General features: G+C 44.2%; 1 protein-coding gene across 1 annotated transcript in view; it reads left to right on the top strand.

Moving 5' to 3' along the window:
- Positions 1–840, top strand: part of TACR1 (tachykinin receptor 1) — a 208,316-nt gene extending 207,476 nt beyond the window's left edge. The window contains exon 6 of the transcript XR_006679453.1: positions 802–840. The gene's annotated coding sequence lies outside the window, so the exon portion shown is untranslated. The remainder of the gene's footprint in view (positions 1–801) is intronic.
- Positions 841–8,122: the final 7,282 nt, after the last annotated feature.

Below are 8,122 nucleotides of genomic sequence, written 5' to 3'. Positions count from 1 at the left end.
TGATGAGGGCAATGAATGTACCAATGCGCTTTACACAGTTGATGTGTGTATGGATTGTGATAAGAGTTGTATGAGCCCCTAATAAAATGATTTTTTAAAAAGACATTCAAGTTATTCAACAGCAAACTCAAAACCCATTTCCCAGCCATCACTAAGACAAGACGAGTGGGCCCTGAGCCTCTATCATATGTTGCCTCTTGCTTGAGACCTCTTCAGTCCTGCGTGTACGTGTTGTACGGATTGTGTCTGCATACAAAAAAGAGTGAGAAAAAGCAGGCAGAGTGACACATCCCCAGGGTCCTTGTTTGTAAAAAAAAAGGGGCATGTGAGCAAAAGCAGAAATGTATGTACCCAGAACAGCCGGAAGCACTGAAAAGTGGAAGAAGGTGTGAACAGCATCACTCTCCCCCCACTTCAAATGCTAGAATAATGATAACAAATATTGCTCTCTCGGTTCTATGTGCTAGGCATTGTGCAGCTGCACATTTGATAAAGTCAATGTTCGTTGGAGTCACTTGGCTGAGACCCCATTACCAGGACTGAGTTCCAGCACTGCCACATTCCAGAGCCCAATGTCTTACACAAGACCACCTAACACCAGCTGCCATCAAGTTAACGCCCGCTCAGCGTTCTCACGTGTCGGGGTAAAACCATGCCTGATAGGGTTTTCAGTGGCTGATTTTTCTGAGTAGATCACCAAGTCTTGCTTTTGGGATTCCAAATGCTGTTAATCATTTACACGCAGGGACACTGACTTGCCCTTTTATTCATTGCATTTCTGCTTCCATCCTTCTCTTACAGATTCTACAATCACTCCAAAATACGTTGCCAGGATGCTAGGGATCAAGACAGTGTTTCCAGGAGAAGCAAATTTCCATAGTCCTGTTCAATGTTGTTGTTACATGCGATTGAATTTGTTCCAACTCAAAGAGAACCTATGCACAGCAAAATGAAGCACTGCCCAGTCCCGTGCCAGCTTCAGTTATCGTTACACTGGAGCCCAGTGTTGCAGCCACCAGGTCTCTTTTCTGCTGAACCTCGACCTTACCAAGCATGATGTCCCTCCGCGTGGACCAGGCTCTTCTGACTGCAAATCCAAAGAGTGTAAGACGAAGTTTCAACATCCTGACTTCTACAGATCGTTCTGGCTATCCTTTCCCCAAGACGGATTTCTGTGTTCTCCTGGCAGTCATGATATTTTTTATATTCGTCACCAACACTGTAATCCAAATACATCAGCTCTTCAGTGGTCTGCCTTATTCATTAACCAACTTTCATATGAATATGAGATGAAAAAAAAAAAAAGTACCATGGCTTGGGTCAGGCACACCTTAATTTTTGAAGTGAAATCCTGGCTCATCAACATTTTAAAGAGGTCTTGGGCATCTTAATTGTCCCATGAGATACAGCATTTGATTTCTTGACTGCTGCTTCCATGAACATCGAGTGTGGATCCTAGCAAAATGAAATCCTGGTCCGCTTCAATCTTTTCTCCATTTGTAATAATGTTGCCTATTGGGCCTGTTATGAAGCTTTTGGTTTTTAACACTGAGTTGTAATTCAATCTGAAGGCTTCAGCTCTCGACCTTCATCAGCAAGAGCACCAAGTCTCTTCACTTTCAGCACGCAAGGCTGCACCATCTGCATATCATGGGTTGTTCAACAAGCCTTCCTCCCAGCGGTGGGGTGTAGCCAGTTCTTACATGTTTTGGAGATACCATCAGAAGAGACCGGTCATGCTTGGAAGAGTGGCAAGGCAGTGAAAAGGCAGAAGGCCCTCAAGGAGATGACGGACTCAGCAGGCCCAGGCACAGGACCAATCGTGGGCACAGTGCCAGACTGGGCAGTGTCTCGGTCTGTTGTGCATAGGGTCATAATGGGTCGGGACTAACTCAATGGCACCTAACAACAACAAGATGCAATTTTTTAAAAATCAAAATATGATTGTCAGTAAATATTATTGTAAGTTTTGCCTGACCATCAACTCTCATTATTTATGTAAATATTGTCCAATCATGTCGCATAAGGATTTATTCTGTACAAGTCGGTAATCTGTGTATTACAATTTGTAGTTAGCCGACACGTGTTCAATCTCCCTTTCTCAATAGTGTTTTAAAACTAGTTCCATGGGCTAAACCAATGACACTATAAACAGAAGGTCTTTATGTTCCAGGGAGATGACTGGGAGGAGTCTTTACCATAAAATAACAAATATGTCTCTACAATGAACCAGAAGCAGATAAAAAACATAAATCTAGGAATGTATTTTTGGCTGGTACTTAATCCCAGTTCCTATCTAAGAACAATTAGTTCTTATGACATGGTCCTGCTCAATACTCACCCTCATGAAGGAAACATGAAATATATGGGTCATAGCAAAGTGAGGTAAAGAAATTAAATGATGTGTGGCTATCATAAAAAATAACACCTGGGGTCTTAAAGCCTTGTTTTTGAACAAGCAGCCATCTAAGTGAGATGTCAACTAAGCCCACCTGGAAGAAGCACACCAACATCTGTGATCCAAGGATTGTAACTTATATAATCCAAATCCAGTGGTAGCACCAGAACTTAAATGGTGCAATTCTGGTGAGCAGCAAATCTGGTGATGGCAGTGGAAGCTCAAAATATGTGTGCATGATCTGTAAGGGAACGAAGCCTCTGGTGATTTCCCTCTAACTGTGATTGCTGGAGGGGAACAACATGGTGATCAGACAGAGTATGGAGAGATGACTATAATAGATAAAAATGATAAATCTGACTTGAATGATTATAACCTTATCATCTGACCTACCTTTAGATACATTTTGTCCTTGATATGGCTTTTAATATTTTCTCTGGATTGTTTTTTTGTGTGTGTGGTTTATCTCTGTTGCATTTTGTCATTATTGGTAGCTTTCTTGACTCTGTTATATATTTCTCTGTGTTTTTTGGTATATGAAACCGATGGCTGTATAGAGACAAAAGTTAGAATAGGGGTTCCTGGGGACTCTCACGGGAAGGGTGGCAGGGTAATGGGGAGCAGACATCAAGGAGGACCGGAAGGGAGAAAATGTTTTGAAACTGACTGTGATCACCATGGTACAACACTGCTTGCTGTGATTGAACCTTGGAATGATATGATGTCTGGATTAGGTCCTCATGAGGGGGAGTGAAGACTGGGGAGCCTAGACTCATCTGTAGGCAACTGGACACCCCCTTACAGAAGGGTTTGTTCAAGGAAACGAACCAGCCAGGGTGCGAGGTAGCAACAATGAAACATACAACCTTCCTCTAGTTCCTAAATGCTTCCTGCCCCCACTATCATGATCCCAATTCTACCTTACAAATCTGGCTAGACCAGAGGATGTACACTGGTACAGATAGGAACTGGAAACACAGGGAATCCAGGACAGATGATCCCGCCAAGACCAGTGGTGAGAGTGGCGATACCGGGAGGGTGGAGGGAAGGTGGGGTAGAAAGGGGGAACCGATTGCAAGGATCTACATATGACCTCCCTGGGGGATGGACAACAGAAAAGTGGGTGAAGGGAGACATCGGGCAGTGTAAGACATGGCAAAATCATAATAATTTATAAATTATCAAGGATTCATGCAGGAGGGGGAAGCGGGGAGGGAGGGGGGGAAATGAGGAGCTGATACCAAGGGCTCACGTAGAAACAAATGTTTTGAGAATGATGATGGCAACAGATGTACAAATGTGCTTGACACAATGGATGTATGTATGGATTGTGATGAGTTGTACGAGTCCCCAATAAAATGATTTTTAAAAATCAGTTCAAATAACCACACACAAAAAAATTGTTTGAAAGAAAAAAAATAAAAGTAAAGCACCCAAAAGAAAGAAAGTCATTGAAAACCCTCCGGGTCATAATAGTGTGATCCACGACTGGTCAGGGGAATGCCTCGGGTTCGTCCTAGCTGGTGCTGACTCCATAGCAACCAACAATAACAGGCAGCCTCTCAGAGCCACTGCTGTGTGACAGGCAACGGGACGCCTCTGTCAGGTCATAAGGCGCCTCTTTGATCTCCTACATCACCAAGCCTGTGTTCGGCATCACGGATGCAATGGAAGTAGGAACAGGCATGGTTCCCACTTACAAAGTGTGCCCCAGCGCGTGGGAAAGCACATGCTAATCAGGCAACCCCACAAAGGAGTTTATAATTTGAAACTGTGATAAAGACTATGAAAGAAGGAAAGGCTCTTTTCTGAGAGCCTGTTAACAAAGGAACTGAACCCAGAACGAGAGCTCAGGGGAATCTTTTCTGGGAAGAGAAAAGCCTGAGGGTGATGGTGAGCCCACAGGAGGGAACGTGCAGCCCAAGTGTAGGGAGCGGCATGGGAAAGGAGTGGGGCATATTTGAGGTCCTGACAAAACAAGCCCAGTGTGCCTGACTGGGAAAGAAAGGAAACCGAGCTAGGTGAAGCTAGAAAGAGAGAGGCAGAAGACCATGGAGGCTGTGTAAGCCATCCTAAGAATGTGGGTCTTTAGTCTTCGAGGAGAGAGAGGTCATTGGAAGATTTAGGAGGTGACAAGATCATAGCCACTTTAAAAAAAAATCCAGCCTCAGGGAGAACAATTCAGAGACCATTGCTATAGTCCAGGTAGGAGGATGTGGGTGGGCTCTAGAATCATTTAGAGAGCATATTAGAAATATTTGGTAGCAGATAGGATTGGCTCCGGAGAAAGGGGGACTACCAAGGGCAAACTAGATGAATAATGGTACCACGCATTAAAACAGGAAACACTGAGATACCAGTCTCGGGGAAAAGAAGCACAAAAGAAACATAATCAGTTTAATGTCTAACACGTCAACTATGAAATAACGTTAGACGGTCACATTTTAAAGTGAAAACACTTTAAAATGCAGGCCTGAAGCTAAGGGATCTGTGTGGGTTGCGAACATTAATTGCAAGTCCATGATAGATGACAGCTGATGCTCTGGGCATGACTCGGCTTTCCGTAAGAGTGAAGTCAGCAACTGCAGCACTTCACAGGGAGGGGCAGATGAGTCCGACAAGGAGCCGGGTGGTGCTAGAAGAGCAGGAAGAAAGCCGGGGAAATGCCGCATCTTGGGAGCCGGTGGAAGAGGAAATCTTGAGGACAGGAGTGTGACAATCAAGTAGAGAAAGAGAAGTCAGAACCTCAGTGATGTCCACGGGTCATGAGGATGGGGATGGATGCAGAGGGAAGGAAAGAAGAGTTGCTGATACCAAGGGCTCAATAGAAAGGAAATGTCTAGAAAATAATGATGGCAACACATCTACAAATATGCTTGATACAATTAATGTAGGGATTGTTATAAGAACTGTAAGAGCCCCAAGTAAAATGATCTTTAAATAAAATAATAATAATACATCAGTGATGTATAGCAGAGGTCTATGACTTGTTTGAGTGATGTTGTAAGAGAAGTAGATGGCAGTGAGTTGAAGAGCAAATGTTTGCTGGAGTGTGGGATCAAGGAAGGCATTGTCATGTGGTTTGTTGTTTAATGAAAGGGGCTTGAACATGGTGTAATGCCTAAAGGAACGGTCCTACTAAAGAGGAGGAGCAACTGAATATAGAGAAGAGAAAATTGACCACAGGGGATTTATAAGAAAGGAGGAAGGTGTATGCAGAGCACTGCTGGAAGATGGAAGACAAATAAAAAGCCACACACCAGTGGCTTTCTACTCCCTAAAAGAGGAACAGTCTGAGAAACTCACAGGGGTAATTCTATGCTGTCCTTACAGGGTCTCTGGGAGCCTGCATCCACTCAATGGCAGTGAGTGATCACAGGATGTTAGAATCATATCTGAGGTTTCCCTGAGAAGTAGATCTGTGGTTGAAGACTGTGGGAAATATGTTGCTGCTGTTATTGTTATTGTCATTGCCGTTGTTGACTACTGTCAAGTCAGTTCCAGCTCAGAGCAAACCTATGAACAACAGAAATCTACAAGCTTTCAAATAATCATTGTAGATTCCAAAAAACTCAAGTTCCATAGTTCTTGGACAGTGTTCCCCCACACTTGTCTTTGTGACAAGATGTTGCTCCATTCTCTCCTCCTCTTCATGGTATCTGCTCCACAGCTGCAGTACTTACAGTGATAGTTGATAGAGGAATATGGAAGAATGGCAGGATACAAGATCAATAAACAGAAGTTGGTAGGTTTTCTGTATACCTCAGACAGGACCATGGAAGAGGGGATCAAGAAGGAAGTACCCTTCACAATAGCTAATAACAATCTGAAATACCTAGGAATATATTTAACAAAAAATACTAAAGACCTATACAGGGAAAACTATAAGACCCTACTACAGGAAACCAAAAGCAACCTCCACAAATGGAAGAACATCCCCTGCTCATGGATTAGAAGGCTTAACATAGTAAAGATGACAATCCTACTTAAAGCACTTTACAAGTTCAATGCTATACCAATTCAAATACCATCAACCTTCTTCAAAGAATTGGAAAAACTGACCACCAATTTCATATGGAGAGGGAAGAAACCCAGAATTAGCAGAGAGCTCCTCAAGAAGAAGGACACAGTTGGAGGACTTGCCTTACCAGATTTTAATGCCTATTACACAGCTACAGTGGTCAAAACAGCGTGGTACTGGCACAACGACACACAGACCAGTGGAAAAGAATAGAAAGCCCAAGAATAAAACCATCAGCATATAGACAACTGATTGTTGACAAGGGTGGGAAGCGGATGCCCTTTTTAACAAGTGGTGCTGGAAACAATGGATATCCTAGAAATTAAACCCCAAACTATCAGGACCATCAAGGAGGGAATTGGGACTAACCTCAGAGCACTGGCCCCGGGAACTCATAGGCTCACTGCATTAGGGAAGGGTACACATGCAGGTGAACTGGAAATCAACAAATTTAATAAGAATAAAGCACCTGTGCACCTCAAAAGTATTCATCAAGAGGGTGACAAGGCAACCCACAGACTGGGAGAGGATTTTTAGTAATGACACATTGGACAAAGGGCTCATTACTAAAATATACAACACCATCATGGTCTGCAAAAAGAGGAAAATCTGCCCCTAAGGAAGTGGGCAAAAGAACTGAAAAGAGCCTTCACTAGGGAGGAGACCCTGATGGCCAATAAGCATATGAGAAAGTGTGCCAGGTCATTAGCCATGAGAGAAATGCAAATCAAAACAACCATGAGATACCACCTAACACCCCTGAGGCTAGCCCAAATCAGCAAATCAGAGAGCAACAAGTGTTGGAGTGGCTATGGTGAAGTAGGAACCCTCCTCCACTGCTGGTGGTCGTGTAGACTTGTACAGCCACTGTGGAAAGCATCTGTGGAAAGCATCCACAAACTGGAACCTGCATACAGACCCCATGAGGACACACCAAACCAGGAGGGCAATGTACGTGTGAGGAATCCACAAAGAGAATGGACCATATGCCGGCCCTAACCAGAATTAGCCCAACCCCTGCCATGGAAGGGAGTACCACAGAAAATGGAAATAGATCCTCTGGTGTGAGAAAGGAACTGACCTACCACACCACACCCAGAAGGAAGCTGGAGCAAAGGAAGGAGGCAGAACAGAGCGGAGCACAACTGGACCCACCAAGCTCAGAGGATGATAGCCCAGCTCGGAGGGCCCAATGTACAGAGAGGACGATATAGCTGCCCCCACAGCGAGATGTGACATCCTGCACGGACCCATGGCCCTGCACGGGACAGCACCTGAGACACAGTGTGGGATGTGCAACCGAGCTGACCCCACCACACTGAGGCAAAACACTGGGGGTGTGCAATGGAGTGGCAGGGAAGCAGAAGGAGGTCCCGAGTGAGTACTAACGATGGACTTTGGGGCCAGGACGTGGAACCCCATTAGACTCGTCCGGAAAACACTCCTAAAGGTCAACAAACAGACCTTGAACTACTAACAGGCTTTTCTTTTTCTTTTGCTTTTTTTTTCTGTCTATTTGTTTTGTTTTTCTCGTTTCTCTTCTTTTAAATTTTGTATGTCAGTGACTTTTTTGTTTGTTAACTTGTCGGTGCTGCTGCCGTCATTGCCATGTTATGTGCCACTTTGGTGCTGTGCTGTCAAAGCCACCCGCAATTTTATGCACATATTAATATATCTGCAGGTCCACCTAGATAAGAGAGGCT

The sequence above is a fragment of the Echinops telfairi genome, unplaced genomic scaffold, assembly GCF_000313985.2.
Source record: "Echinops telfairi isolate 266 unplaced genomic scaffold, ASM31398v2 ScPeMD7_7467;HRSCAF=8505_1, whole genome shotgun sequence".
Classification (NCBI taxonomy): Eukaryota; Metazoa; Chordata; class Mammalia; order Afrosoricida; family Tenrecidae; genus Echinops; species Echinops telfairi.
The sequence above is the reverse complement of the archived record's forward strand: the minus strand, read 5'-3'. Positions and strand labels throughout refer to the sequence as shown.